Source organism: Carassius gibelio, chromosome A2 (genome assembly GCF_023724105.1).
Source record: "Carassius gibelio isolate Cgi1373 ecotype wild population from Czech Republic chromosome A2, carGib1.2-hapl.c, whole genome shotgun sequence".
In the NCBI taxonomy this organism is placed as follows: domain Eukaryota; kingdom Metazoa; phylum Chordata; class Actinopteri; order Cypriniformes; family Cyprinidae; genus Carassius; species Carassius gibelio.
This window is the reverse complement of record NC_068372.1, coordinates 2,498,830-2,515,243: the sequence shown is the minus strand read 5'-3', so window position 1 is coordinate 2,515,243 and position 16,414 is coordinate 2,498,830. Positions and strand designations below refer to the sequence as shown.

The 16,414-nt window shown below is 41.1% G+C and overlaps 1 long non-coding RNA gene across 5 annotated transcripts in view; it reads left to right on the top strand.

Moving 5' to 3' along the window:
• The window catches only part of LOC128021744 (uncharacterized), a 56,068-nt gene that overhangs the window by 29,681 nt on the left and 9,973 nt on the right, over window positions 1-16,414 (top strand). For 2 of the 5 annotated variants that reach the window (XR_008185689.1, XR_008185683.1), the window contains 3 exons: window positions 676-2,562; window positions 4,668-7,013; window positions 8,968-11,043. This is a non-coding gene — a long non-coding RNA (uncharacterized LOC128021744). Of the gene's footprint in view, window positions 1-314; window positions 2,563-4,667; window positions 7,014-8,967; window positions 11,044-11,366; window positions 12,666-16,414 lie in introns of those variants that run through there. The other 3 variants (XR_008185707.1, XR_008185701.1, XR_008185695.1) reach the window with 2 other exon arrangements.

Below are 16,414 nucleotides of genomic sequence, written 5' to 3'. Positions count from 1 at the left end.
CACGCCCTTTAACGAAATCTAAAGATCTTCGCAATTTAACATCGCAAAAGGCTTAAGATTACACTGACCAGGTTTGGTGTTGATCTGAATAAATCTCTAGGAGGAGTTCGTTAAAGTACAACCCCTGAAAATGGCAAAAACAATGCCAATTTTGCAGAGAAAATTCTAAATAACTGACTTCCTGTTTGGATTAGGATTTCGTACCAAGAGACTTTTTTGTAGGTATTGCTGTGTTACATGTGTATACCGATTTTTGTACATGTACGTGAAACATAGCTCGAGGAGCACTCTGTTGAATGTGTATAGGTGGCGCTATCGAGCCATTTTGCCACATCTGATGGAATTTTGGCCTTCAGATGTGTTCAGGCCAGGACTCTTATCACACATGTGCAGTTTGGGGAACATCGGACATTTTATGCCTGAGTTATAATATATTTTATTCCCATGGCGAGACATCGAACTTCGTGACGGCGCCATGGACACGCCTTTTAACGAAAACTCAAGATCTTCACAACTTAACATCGCACAGGCCTTTAGATTACACTGACCACAAAAAATACATTGATGTCATAAAATTTCTAGGAGTAGTTCATCGCAGTGTAAAATATCTCACTTCCTGTTGCCAATAGGTGGCGCTATTACTCTAACTGTATATGGGCATGTCAATCTGTTCAGGTCAGGAGTCTCATCAAACATGTGAAGTTTGGGGCAGATTGGTCATTGTATGTCTGAGTTATAGCAACTTCCTGTTTCATGGCGAATCATCGAAATTCGCCAGGCCACCACGGACACGCCCATTAACGAAAACTCAAAAGCTTCGCAATTTAACATCGCAAAGGCCTTCAGATTAGGCATACCAAATTTGGTGTTGATCTGAATGAATCTCTAGGAGGAGTTCGTTAAAATACAACGCATGGAAATGACAAAAATGACACAAAATTTGCTCATAATATTAGTAATAACCGACTTCCTGTTGGGTTTCGGATTTTGCTCCAAGAGACTTTTTTGTAGGTATTGGAGAGTTACATGTGTGTACCGATTTTCATACATGTACATGAAACGTAGCTCGAGGCGCACACCGTTGAACGTGTATAGGTGGCGCTGTTGAGCCATTTTGCCACACCCACTTCTGAAACCCATATCAGACGTAAATTTTCGCCAGTTCTGAGGTGTGTGCAAAGTTTCATGACTTTTCAAGCATGTTTAGGCCCTCAAAAATGCGATTCATTTTGGAGAAGAAGAATAATAATAATAATTAAAGCTGCAAGCAGCGATGAACGGGCCCTCGCACCCGGGCTCACCGCCATCGTTTGGCTTTAGTAAAAAGGTGAACGGTGAGAAATATGCATTTAAAGACTTAAAAATAAGTGGAATATGTCAAAGTCATTTATTTGTACCAGTCCTCCTGTTGCCAGCAGGTGGCGCTATCATTATAATGGAATATTGGCCTTCAGATGTGTTCAGGGCAGAATTCTTATCTAACATGTGAAGTTTGGGGGAGATCGAACATTTTATGCCTGAGTTACAACAACTTCTCTTGCTGTGACGAGACATCAAATTTTGTCATGGTGCCATGGACACGTCCTTTAACAAAAACTCAAGTTCTCCACAATTTAACATTGCACAGACCTTTAGATTAGACTGACCACAAAAAATACATTAATGTCAAAAGATTTCTAGGAGTAGTTTGTCGCAGTGTAAAACATGTGACTTCCTGTTGCCAGCAGGTGGCGCTATGACTATAACTGAATATGGGCATGTAGATCTGTTAAGTGCAGAAGTCTTATCTAACATGTGAAGTTTGGGGCAGATTGGACATTGTATGTCCGAGTTACAGCAACCTCCTTTTTCATGGCGAAACATCGAAATTTGCCAGGCCGCCATGGTCACGCCCTTTAACAAAACCTCAAGATCTTCGCAATTTAACATCGCAAAGGCCTTTAGATTTAACTTACCAAGTTTGGTGTTGATCTGAATAAATCTCTAGGAGGAGTTCGTTAAAGTACAACCCCTGAAAATGGCAAAAACAACGCCAATTTTGCAGAGAAAATTCTAAATAACCGACTTCCTGTTGGGATTCGGATTTTGTACCAAGAGACTTTTTTGTAGGTATTGGTGTGTTACATATGTATACCGATTTTTGTACATGTATGTGAAACATAGCTCGAGGCGCACTCTGTTGAAAGTGTATAGGTGGCGCTATCGAGCCATTTTGCCACACCTGATGGAATTTTGGCCTTCAGATGTGTTCAGGCCAGGACTCTTATCACACATGTGCAGTTTGGGGAAGATCGGACATTTTATGCCTGAGTTATAACATATTTTATTCCCATGGCGAGACATCGAACTTCGCGACGGCGCCATGGACACGCCTTTTAACGAAAACTCAAGATCTTCACAACTTAACATCGCACAGGCCTTTAGATTAGACTGACCACAAAAAATACATTGATGTCATAAAATTTCTAGGAGTAGTTCATCGCAGTGTAAAATATGTCACTTCCTGTTGCCAATAGGTGGCGCTATGACTATAACTGAATATGGGCATGTCAATCTGTTCAGGTCAGGAATCTCATCAAACATGTGAAGTTTGGGGCAGACTGGTCATTGTATGTCTGAGTTATAGCAATTTCCTGTTTCATGGCGAGTCATCGAAATTCGCCAGGCCGCCACGGACACGCCCATTAACGAAAACTCAAAAGCTTCGCAATTTAACATCGCAAAGGCCTTCAGATTAGCCATACCAAATTTGGTGTTGATCTGAATTAATCTCTAGGAGGAGTTCGTTAAAATACAACGCATGGAAATGACAAAAATGACACAAAATTTGCTCATTTTATTAGTAATAACCGACTTCCTGTTGGGTTTCGGATTTTGCTCCAAGAGACTTTTTTGTAGGTATTGGAGAGTTACATGAGTATACCGATTTTCATACATGTACATGAAACGTAGCTCGAGGCGCACACCGTTGAACGTGTATAGGTGGCGCTGTTGAGCCATTTTGCCACACCCACTTCTGAAACCCATATCAGACGTAAATTTTCGCCAGTTCTGAGGTGTGTGCAAAGTTTCATGACTTTTCGAGCATGTTTAGGCCCTCAAAAATCCGATTCATTTTGGAGAAGAAGAATAATAATAATAATAATAATAATAATAATAATAATAATAATAATAAACGGAGCAATTCCAAGAGGGTCCTCACACCATCGGTGCTCGGGCCCTAATAATAATAATAATAATAATAATAATAATAAACGGAGCAATTCCAAGAGGGTCCTCACACCATCGGTGCTCGGGCCCTAATAATAATAATAATAAACGGAGCAATTCCAAGAGGGTCCTCACACCATCGGTGCTCGGGCCCTAATAAACAGAGCAGATACAATAGGGTCCTCACACCATCGGTGCTCGGGCCCTAATTAAAGCTGCAAGCAGCGATGAACGGGCCCTCGCACCCGGGCTCACCGCCATCGTGTTGCTTTAGTAAAAAGGTGAACATTGAGAAATATGCATTTAATGTCCTAAATATAAGTGGAATATATCAAAGTATATCCCATATATGTGCCAATCTTACCGTTGCCAGCAGGTGGCGCTATCATTATAATGGTATATTTGCCTTCAGATTAGTTCAGGCCAGGACTCTTATCGAACATGTGAAGTTTGGGGAAGATTGAACATTTTATGCTTGAGTTACAACAACTTCTCTTGCTGTGGCAAGACATCAAATTTTGTAATGGCGCCATGGAAACGGCCTTTAACAAAAACTCAAGATCTCCAAAAGTTAACATTGCACAGGCCTTTAGATTAGACTGACCACAAAATATATGTTAATCTCAAAAAAATTATAGGAGTAGTTTGTCGCAGCGTAAAACATGTCACTTCCTGTTGCCAATAGGTGGCTCTATGACTATAACTGAATGTGGGCATGTAGATCTGTTAAGGGCAGAAGTTTTATCTAACATGTGAAGTTTGGGGCACATTGGACATTGTATGTCTGAGTTACAGCAACTTCCTTTTTCATGGCGAAACATCGAAATTTGTCAGGCCACCATGGACACGCCCTTTAACGAAATCTAAAGATCTTCGCAATTTAACATCGCAAAGGGCTTAAGATTACACTGACCAGGTTTGGTGTTGATCTGAATAAATCTGTAGGAGGAGTTCGTTAAAGTACAACCCCTGAAAATGGCAAAAACAACGCCAATATTGCAGAGAAAATTCTAAATAACCGACTTCCTGTTGGGATTCGGATTTCGTACCAAGAGACTTTTTTGTAGGTATTGGTGTGTTACATGTGTATACCGCTATCGAGCCATTTTGCCACACCTGATGGAATTTTGGCCTTCAGATGTGTTCAGGCCAGGACTCTTATCACACATGTGAAGTTTGGGGAAGATCGGACATTTTATGCCTGAGCTATAACATCTTTTATTCCCATGGCGAGACATCGAACTTTGTGACGGCGCCATGGACACGCCTTTTAACGAAAACTCAAGATCTTCACAACTTAACATCGCACAGGGCTTTAGATTAGACTGACCACAAAAAATACATTGATGTCATACAATTTCTAGGAGTAGTTCATCGAAGTGTAAAATATGTCACTTCCTGTTGCCAGTAGGTGGCGCTATGACTATAACTGAATATGGGCATGTCAATCTGTTCAGGTCAGGAGTCTCATCAAACATGTGAAGTTTGGGGCAGATTGGTCATTGTATGTCTGAGTTATAGCAACTTCATTTTTCATGGCGAATCATCGAAATTCGCCAGGCCGCCACGGACACGCCCATTAACAAAAACTCAAAAGCTTCGCAATTTAACATCGCAAAGGCCTTCAGATTAGGCATACCAAATTTGGTGTTGATCTGAATGAATCTCTAGGAGGAGTTCGTTAAAATACAACCCATGGAAATGACAAAAATGACACAAAATTTGCTCATAATATTAGTAATAACCGACTTCCTGTTGGGTTTCGGATTTTGCTCCAAGAGACTTTTTTGTAGGTATTGGAGAGTTACATGTGTATACCGATTTTCATACATGTACATGAAACGTAGCTCGAGGCGCACACCGTTGAACGTGTATAGGTGGCGCTGTTGAGCCATTTTGCCACACCCACTTCTGAAACCCATATCAGACGTAAATTTTCGCCAGTTCTGAGGTGTGTGCAAAGTTTCATGACTTTTCGAGCATGTTTAGGCCCTCAAAAATGCGATTCATTTTGGAGAAGAAGAATAATAATAATAATTAAAGCTGCAAGCAGCGATGAACGGGCCCTCGCACCCGGGCTCACCGGCAGAGAGTGGCTTTAGTAAATAGGTGAGCGGTGAGAAATATGCATTTAAACTCATAAATGTAAGTGGAATATATCAAAGTTATTCCATATATGTGCCAATCTTCCTGTTGCCAGCAGGTGGCGCTATCATTATAATGGAATATTGGCCTTCAGTTGTGTTCAGGGCAGGACTTTTATCGAACATGTGAGGTTTGGGGAGGATTGGACATTTTATGCCTGAGTTACAACAACATCCTATTTCATGGCGAAACAACTAAATTTGTCAGGCCGCCATGGACACGCCCTTTAACGAAACCTCAAGATCTTCGCAATTTAAGATCGCAAAAGGCTTTAGATTACACTGACCAAGTTTGGTGTTGATCTGAATAAATATCTAGGAGGAGTTCGTTAAAGTACAACCCCTGAAAATGGCCAAAACAACACTAATTTTGCAGAGAAAATTCGAAATAACTGACTTCCTGTTGGGATTTGGATTTCGTACCAAGAGACTTTTTCGTAGATATTGTTGTGTTACATGTGTGTACCGATTTATGTACATGTACGTGAAACATAGCTCGAGGCGCACTCCGTTTAAAGTGTATACGCACTCCGTTAAAAGAGTATAGGTGGCGCTATCGAGCCATTTTGCCACACTCGATGGAATATTGGCCTTCAGATCTGTTCAGGCCAGGACCCTTACCATACAAGTGAAGTTTGGGCAAGATCAGACATTTTATGCCTGAGTTATAACATCTTTTATTCCCATGGCGAGACATCGAACTTCATCACGGCGCCATGGACACACCTTTTAACAAAAACTCAAGATCTTCACAACTAAACATCACACATGTCTTTAGATTAGACTGACCACAAAAAAGACATTGATGTCATAAAATTTCTAGGAGTAGTTTGTCGCAGTGTAAAATATGTAACTTCCTGTTGCCAATAGGTGGCGCTATGACTATAACTGAATATTGCCATGTAGATCTGTTCAGGTCAAGAGTCTTATCCAACATGTGAAGTTTGGGGCAGATTGGACATTGTATGTCTGAGTTACAGCAACTTCCTTTTTCAAGGCGAAACATCGAAATTTGTCAGGCCGCCATGGACCCGCCCTTTAACGAAACCTCAAGTCCTTCGCAATTTATTATCGCAAAGGGCTTTAGATTACACTGACCAAGTTTGGTGTTGATCTGAATAAATCTCTAGGAGGAGTTCGTTAAAGTACAACCCCTGAAAATGGCAAAAACAACACCAATTTTGATGGGAAAATTCAAAATAACCGACTTCCTGTTGGGATCCGGATTTCGTACCAAGAGACTTTTTTGTAGGTATTAGAGTGTTACATGTGTGTACCAATTTTTGTACATGTACGTGAAACATAGCTCGAGGCGCACTCCGTTGAAAGTGTATAGGTGGCGCTATAGAGCCATTCTGCCACACCCGGTGGAATGTTGGCCTGCAGATCTGTTCAGGTCAGGACTCTTATCACACATGTGAAGTTTGGGGAAGATCGGACATTTTATGCCTGAGTTATAACATCTTTTATTCCCATGGCGAGACATCGAACTTCGTCGCTGCGCCATGAACAAGCCTTTTAACGAAAACTCAAGATCTTCACAACTGAACATCGCACAGGCCTTTAGATTAGACTGACCACAAAAAAGACATTGATGTCATAAAATTTCTAGGAGTAGTTCGTCGCAGCGTAAAATATGTCACTTCCTGTTGCCAATAGGTGGCGCTATGACTATAACTGAATAAGGTCATGTCAAACCGTTCAGGACAGGAGTCTCATCAAACATGTGAAGTTTGGGGCAGATTGGTCATTGTATGTCTGAGTTATAGCAACTTCCTGTTTCATGGCGAATCATCGAAATTCGCCAGGCCGCCACACACAGGCCCTTCAACGAAAACTCAAAAGCTTCGCAATTTAACATCGCAATGGCCTTCAGATTAGGCATACCAAATTTGGTGTTGATCTGAATTAATCTCTAGGAGGAGTTCGTTAAAATACAACGCATGGAAATGACAAAAATGACACAAAATTTGCTCATAATATTAGAAATAACCGACTTCCTGTTGGGTTTCGGATTTTGCTCCAAGAGACTTTTTTGTAGGTATTGGAGAGTTACATGTGTATACCGATTTTCATACATGTACATGAAACGTAGCTCGAGGCGCACACCGTTGAACGTGTATAGGTGGCGCTGTTGAGCCATTTTGGCACACCCACTTCTGAAACCCATATCAGACGTAAATTTTCGCCAGTTCTGAGGTGTGTGCAAAGTTTCATGACTTTTCGAGCATGTTTAGGCCCTCAAAAATGCGATTCATCTTAGAGAAGAAGAATAATAATAATAATAATAATAATAATAAACGGAGCAATTCCAAGAGGGTCCTCACACCATCGGTGCTCGGGCCCTAATTAAAGCTGCAAGCAGCGATGAACGGGCCCTCGCACCCGGGCTCACCGCCATTGTGTGGCTTTAGTAAAAAGGTGAACGTTGAGAAAGATGCATTTAAACTCATAAATATAAGTGCAATATATCAAAGTTTATTCCATATGTGTGCCAATCTTTCTGTTGCCAGCAGGTGGCGCTATCGTTATAATGGAATATTGGCCTTCAGATGTGTTCAAACCAGGACCCTTATCACACATGTGAAGTTTGGGCAAGATCGGACATTTTATGCCTGAGTTATAACATCTTTTATTCCCATGGTGAGACATTGAACTTCGTCATGGCGCCATGGACACACCTTTTAACAAAAACTCAAGATCTTCACAACTAAACATCACACAGGTCTTTAGATTAGACTGACCACAAAAAAGACATTGATGTCATACTATTTCTATGAGTAGTTTGTCGCAGCGTAAAATATGACACTTCCTGTTGCCAATAGGTGGCGCTATGACTATAACTGAATATTGGCATGTAGATCTGTTCAGGTGAAGAGTCTTATCAAACATGTGAAGTTTGGGGCAGACTGGACATTGTATGTGTGAGTTATAGCACCATCATTTTTCATGGCGAATCATCGAAATTTGTCAGGCCGCCATGGACACGCCCTTTAACGAAACCTCAATTCCTTCGCAATTTAACATCGCAAAGGGCTTTAGATTACACTGACCAAGTTTGGTGTTGATCTGAGTAAATCTCTAGGAGGAGTTTGTTAAAATACAACCCCTGAAAATGACAAAAACAACACCAATTTTGCAGGGAAAATTAAAAATAACCGACTTCCTGTTGGGATTCGGATTTCGTACCAAGAGACTTTTTTGTAGCTATTGGTGTGTTACATATGTTTACCGATTTTCGTACATGTACATGACATGTAGCTCGAGGCGCACTCCATTGAAAACGTATAGGTGGCGCTATCGAGCCATTTTGCCACACCCAATGGAATATTAGCCTCCAGATGTGTGCAGGTCAGTACTCTCATCAAACATGTGAAGTTTGGGCAAGATCTGATATTTTATGACTGAGTTACAACAACTTCTACTCCCATGGCGAGACATCGAACTTTGACATGGCGCCATGGACACGCCCTTTAACGAAAACTCAAGATCTTCTCAATTTAACATCGTACAGGCCTTTAGATTAGACTGACGACAAAAAAGACATTGATGTCAAAAATTTCTAGGAGTAGTTTGTCGCAGTGTAAAATATGTCACTTCCTGTTGCCAATAGGTGGCGCTATGACTATAACTGAATATGGTCATGTCAAACCGTTCAGGACAGGAGTCTCATCAAACATGTGAAGTTTGGGGCAGATTGGTCATTGTATGTCTGAGTTATAGCAACTTCCTGTTTCATGGCGAATCATCGAAATTCGCCAGGCCGCCACACACAGGCCCTTCAACGAAAACTCAAAAGCTTCGCAATTTAACATCGCAAAGGCCTTTAAATTAGGCATACCAAATTTGGTGTTGATCTGAATTAATCTCTAGGAGGAGTTCGTTAAAATACAACGCATGGAATTGACAAAAATGACACAAAATTTGCTCATAATATTAGAAATAACCGACTTCCTGTTGGGTTTCGGATTTTGCTCCAAGAGACTTTTTTGTAGGTTTTGGAGAGTTACATGTGTATACCGATTTTCATACATGTACATGAAACGTAGCTCGAGGCGCACACCGTTGAACGTGTATAGGTGGCGCTGTTGAGCCATTTTGCCACACCCACTTCTGAAACCCATATCAGACGTAAATTTTCGCCAGTTCTGAGGTGTGTGCAAAGTTTCATGACTTTTCGAGCATGTTTAGGCCCTCAAAAATGCGATTCATCTTAGAGAAGAAGAATAATAATAATAATAATAATTAAAGCTGCAAGCAGCGATGAACGGGCCCTCGCACCCGGGCTCACCGGCAGCGAGTGGCTTTAGTTAATAGGTGAACGGTGAGAAATATGCGTTTAAACTCATAAATATAAGTAGAATATATCAATGTTTATTCCATATATGTGCCAATCTTCCTGTTGCCAGCAGGTGGCGCTATCATTATAATGGAATATTGGCCTTCAGATGTGTTCAGGGCAGGACTTTTATCGAACATGTGAGGTTTGGGGAGGATTGGACACTTTATGCCTGAGTTACAACAACATCCTATTTCATGGCGAAACAATGAAATTTGTCAGGCCGCCATGGACACGCCCTTTAACGAAACCTCAAGATCTTCGCAATTTAAGATCGCAAAAGGATTTAGATTACACGGACCAAGTTTGGTGTTGATCTGAATAAATATCTAGGAGGAGTTCGTTAAAGTACAACCCCTGAAAATGGCCAAAACAACAGCAATTTTGAAGGGAAAATTCAAAATAACTGACTTCCTGTTGGGATTCGGACTTCGTACCAAGAGACTTTTTCGTAGATATTGGTGTGTTACATGTGTGTACCGATTCTTGTACATGTACGTGAAACATAGCTCAAGGCGCACTCCGTTTAAAGTGTATACGCACTCCGTTGAAAGTGTATAGGTGGTGCTATTGAGCCATTTTGCCACACTCGATGGAATATTGGCCTTCAGATCTGTTCAGGCCAGGACCCTTATCACACAAGTGAAGTTTGGGCAAGATCGGACATTTTATGCCTGAGTTATAACATCTTTTATTCCCATGGCGAGACATTGAACTTCATCACGGCGCCATGGACACACCTTTTAACAAAAACTCAAGATCTTCACAACTAAACATCACACAGGTCTTTAGATTAGACTGACCACAAAAAAGACATTGATGTCATAAAATTTCTAGGAGTAGTTTGTCGCAGTGTAAAATATGTAACTTCCTGTTGCCAATAGGTGGCACTATTACTATAACTGAATATTGGCATGTAGATCTGTTCAGGTCAAGAGTCTTATCCAACATGTGAAGTTTGGGGCAGATTGGACATTGTATGTCTGAGTTACAGCAACTTCCTTTTTCATGGCGAAACATCGAAATTTTTCAGGCCGCCATGGACCCGCCCTTTAACGAAACCTCAAGTCCTTCGCAATTTATTATCGCAAAGGGCTTTAGATTACACTGACCAAGTTTGATGTTGATCTGAATAAATCTCTAGGAGGAGTTCGTTAAAGTACAACCCCTGAAAATGGCAAAAACAACAGCAATTTTGAAGGGAAAATTCAAAATAACCGACTTCCTGTTGGGATCCGGATTTCGTACCAAGAGACTTTTTTGTAGGTATTGGAGTGTTACATGTGTGTACCAATTTTTGTACATGTACGTGAAACATAGCTCGAGGCGCACTCCGTTGAAAGTGTATAGGTGGCGCTATAGAGCCATTTTGCCACACCCGGTGGAATATTGGCCTGAAGATCTGTTCAGGCCAGGACTCTTATCACACATGTGAAGTTTGGGGAAGATCGGACATCTTATGCCTGAGTTATAACATCTTTTATTCGCATGGCGAGACATCGAACTTCATCACGGCGCCATGAACAAGCCTTTTAACGAAAACTCAAGATCTTCACAACTGAACATCGCACAGGCCTTTAGATTAGACTGACCACAAAAAAGACATTGATGTCATAAAATTTCTAGGAGTAGTTCGTCGCAGCATAAAATATGTCACTTCCTGTTGCCAATAGGTGGCGCTATGACTATAACTGAATATGGGCATGTCAATCTGTTCAGGTTCGGAGTCTCATCAAACATGTGAAGTTTGGGGCAGATTGGTCATTGTATGTGTGAGTTATAGCAACTTCATTTTTCATGGCGAATCATCGAAATTCGCCAGGCCGCCACGGACACGCCCTTCAACGAAAAGTCAGGATCTTCGCAATTTTACATCGCAAAGGCCTTTAGATTAGGCTTACCAAATTTGGTGTTGATTTGAAGAACTCTCTAGGAGGAGTTCGTTAAAATACAACACATGGAAATGACCAAAATTACACAAAATATGCTCATAATATTAAAAATAACCGATTTCCTGTTGGGTTTAGAATTTCGCTCCAAGAGTCTTTTTTGTAGGTATTGGTGTGTTACATATGTGTGCCAATTTTCGTGCATGTACGTGAAACATAGCTGGAAGGCTGTTGATTTTCTTGGTATAGGTGGCGCTGTCGAGCCATTTTGCCACACCCTCTTCTGAATCCTATATCAGACGAAAATTTTCACCAGGTTTGACGAGTGTGCAAAGTTTCATGACTTTTTGAGCATGTTAAAGCCCTCAAAAATGCGATTCATTCGGGAGAAGAAGAAGAAGAAGAATAATAATAATAAAAAACAAAGCAGATACAAGAGGGTCCTCGCACCTCGGTGCTCGGGCCCTAATAAACGGAGCAATTCCAAGAGGGTCCTCACACCATCGGTGCTCGGGCCCTAATAATAATAATAATAATAATAATAAACGGAGCAATTCCAAGAGGGTCCTCACACCATCGGTGCTCGGGCCCTAATAATAATAATAAACGGAGCAATTCCAAGAGGGTCCTCACACCATCGGTGCTCGGGCCCTAATAATAATAAACGGAGCAATTCCAAGAGGGTCCTCACACCATCGGTGCTCGGGCCCTAATAATAATAAACGGAGCAATTCCAAGAGGGTCCTCACACCATCGGTGCTCGGGCCCTAATAAACAAAGCAGATACAAGAGGGTCCTCGCACCTTGGTGCTCGGGCCCTAATAATTAAAGCTGCAAGCAGCGATGAACGGGCCCTCGCACCCGGGCTCACCGCCATCGTGTGGCTTTAGTAAAAAGGTGAACGTTGAGAAATATGCATTTAAACTCATAAATATAAGTGCAATATATCAAAGTTTATTCCATATGTGTGCCAATCTTCCTGTTGCCAGCAGGTGGCGCTATCGTTATAATGGAATATTGGCCTTCAGATGTGTTCAAGCCAGGACCTTTATCACACATGTGAAGTTTGGGGAAGATCGGACAATTTATGTCTGAGTTATAACATCTTTTATTCCCATGGCGAGACATCGAACTTAATCATGGCGCCATGGACACGCCTTTTAACAAAAACTCAAGATCTTTATAACTGAACATCACACAGGTCTTTAGATTAGACTGACCACAAAAAAGACACTGATGTCATAAAATTTCTAGGAGTAGTTTGTCACAGTGTGAAATATGTCACTTCCTGTTGCCAATAGGTGGCGGTATGACTATAACTGAATATTGGCATGTAGATCTGTTCAGGTTAAGAGTCTTATCAAACATGTGAAGTTTTGGGCAGATTGGACATTGTATGTGTGAGTTATAGCACCATAATTTTTCATGGCGAATCATCGAAATTTGTCAGGCCGCCATGGACACGCCCTTTAACGAAACCTCAATTCCTTCGCAATTTAACATCACAAAGGGCTTTAGATTACACTGACCAAGTTTACTGTTGATCTGAATAAATCTCTAGGAGGAGTTCGTTAAAATACAACCCCTGAAAATGACAAAAACAACACCAATTTTGCAGGGAAAATTAAAAATAACCGACTTCATGTTGGGATTCGGATTTCGTACCAAGAGACTTTTTTGTAGCTATTGGTGTGTTACATATGTTTGCCGATTTTCGTACATGTACATGACATGTAGCTTGAGGTGCACTCAATTGAAAATGTATAGGTGGCGCTATCGAGCCATTTTGCCACACCCAATGGAATATTAGCCTCCAGATGTGTGCAGGTCAGTACTCTTATCACACATGTGAAGTTTGGGCAAGATCTGATATTTTATGACTGAGTTACAACAACTTCTACTCTCATGGCGAGACATCGAACTTTGACATGGCGCCATGGACACGCCCTTTAACGAAAACTCAAGATCTTCTCAATTTAACATCGTACAGGCCTTTAGATTAGACTGACCACAAAAAAAACATTGATTTCATAACATTTCTAGGAGTAGTTCTTCGCAGCGTAAAATATGTCACTTCCTGTTGCCAATAGGTGGCGCTATGACTATAACTGAATATGGGCATGTCAATATGTTCAGGTTCGGAGTCTCATTAAACATGTGAAGTATTGGGCACATTGGACATTGTATGTCTGAGTTATAGCAACTTAATTTTTCATGGCAAATCAACGAAATTCGCCAGGCCGCCACGGACACGCCCATTAACGAAAACTCAAAATCTTCGCAATTTAACATCGCAAAGGCCTTTAGATTAGGCATACCAAATTTGGTGTTGATCTGAATAAATTTCTAGGAGGAGTTCGTTAAAATACAACGCATGGAAATGACAAAAATGACACAAAATTTGCTCATAAAATTAAAAATAACCGACTTCCTGTTGGGTTTAGAATTTTGGTCCAAGAGTCTTTTTTGTAGGTATTGGTGTGGTACATGTGTGTGCCAATTTTCGTGCATGTACGTGAAACGTAGCTCGAGGCGCACACCGCTGAACGTGTATAGGTGGCGCTATCGAGCCATTTTGCCACACCCAATGGAATATTAGCCTCCAGATGTGTGCAGGTCAGTACTCTTATCACACATGTGAAGTTTGGGCAAGATCTGATATTTTATGACTGAGTTACAACAACTTCTACTCTCATGGCGAGACATCGAACTTTGACATGGCGCCATGGACACGCCCTTTAACGAAAACTCAAGATCTTCTCAATTTAACATCGTACAGGCCTTTAGATTAGACTGACCACAAAAAAAACATTGATGTCATAACATTTCTAGGAGTAGTTCTTCGCAGCGTAAAATATGTCACTTCCTGTTGCCAATAGGTGGCGCTATGACTATAACTGAATATGGGCATGTCAATATGTTCAGGTTCAGAGTCTCATTAAACATGTGAAGTATTGGGCACATTGGACATTGTATGTCTGAGTTATAGCAACTTAATTTTTCATGGCAAATCAACGAAATTCGCCAGGCCGCCACGGACACGCCCATTAACGAAAACTCAAAATCTTCGCAATTTAACATCGCAAAGGCCTTTAGATTAGGCATACCAAATTTGGTGTTGATCTGAATAAATTTCTAGGAGGAGTTCGTTAAAATACAACGCATGGAAATGACAAAAATGACACAAAATTTGCTCATAAAATTAAAAATAACCGACTTCCTGTTGGGTTTAGAATTTTGGTCCAAGAGTCTTTTTTGTAGGTATTGGTGTGGAACATGTGTGTGCCAATTTTCGTGCATGTACGTGAAACGTAGCTCGAGGCGCACACCGCTGAACGTGTATAGGTGGCGCTGTCGAGCCATTTTGCCACGCCCACTTCTGAAACCCAAATCAGACATAAATTTTCGCCAGTTCGGAGGTGTGTGCAAAGTTTCATGACTTTTTGAGCATGTTTAGGCCCTCAAAAATGCGATTCATTTCGGAGAAGCGGAATAATAATAATAATAATAAACGGAGCAATTCCAAGAGGGTCCTCGCACCATCGGTGCTCGGGCCCTAATTAAAGCTACAAGCAGCGATGAACGGGCCCTCGCAGACGGGCTCACAGGCAGCGAGTGGCTTTAGTAAATAGGTGAACGGTGAGAAACATGCATTTAAACTCATAAATATAAGTGGAATATATCAAAGTTTACTCCATATTTGTGCCAATCTTTGTGTTGCCAGCAGGTGGTGCTCTCATTATAATGGACTATTGGCCTTCAGATGTGTTCAGGGCAGGAATCTTATCGAACATGTGAAGTTTGGGGAAGATCGAACAAATTATGCATGAGTTACAACAACTTCTCTTGCTGGGGTGAGACATCAAAATTTGTCATGACGCCATGGACATGCCCTTTAACAAAAACTCAAGACCTCAACAAGTTAACATTGCACAGGCCTTTAGATTAGACTGACTACAAAAAATACATTAATCTCAAAAAAATTTTAGGAGTAGTTTGTCACAGCATACAACATGTCACTTCCTGTTGCCAGCAGGTGGCGCTATGACTATAACTGAATATGGGCATGTAGATCTGTTAAGGGCAGAAGTCTTATCTAGCATTTGAAGTTTGGGGCAGATTGGACATTGTAAGTCTGAGTAACAGCAACTTCCTTTTTCATGGCGAAACATCGAATTTTGTCAGGCCGCCATGGACACGCCCTTTAACGAAACCTCAAAATTTTCGCAATTTAACATCGCAAACGCCTTTAGATTTAACTGACCAAGTTTGGTGTTGATCTGAATATATCTCTAGGAGTAGTTTGTTAAAGTACAACCCCTGAAAATGGCAAAAACAACGCCAATTTTGCAGAGAAAATTCTAAATAACCGACTTCCTGAAGGGATTCGGATTTCGTAACATGGGACTTTTTTGTAGGTATTGGTGTGTTACATGTGTGTACCGATTTTTGTACATGTACGTGAAAAATAGCTCGAGGCGCACTCCATTGAATGTGCATATGCACTCCATTGAAAGTTTATAGGTGGCGCTATAGAGCCATTTTGCCACACCCAATGGAATATTGGCCTTCAGATCCGTTTAGGCCAGGACCCTTATCACACATGTGAAGTTTGGGCAAGATCGGACACTTTATGCCTGAGTTATAACATATTTTATTCCCATGACGAGACATCGAACTTCGTCACGGCGCCATGGACACGCCTTTTAACAAAAACTCAAGATCTTCACAACTAAACATCACACAGGTCTTTAGATTAGACTGACCACAAAAAAGACATTGATGTCATAAAATTTCTAGAAATAGTCTGTCACAGTGTAAAATGTCACTTC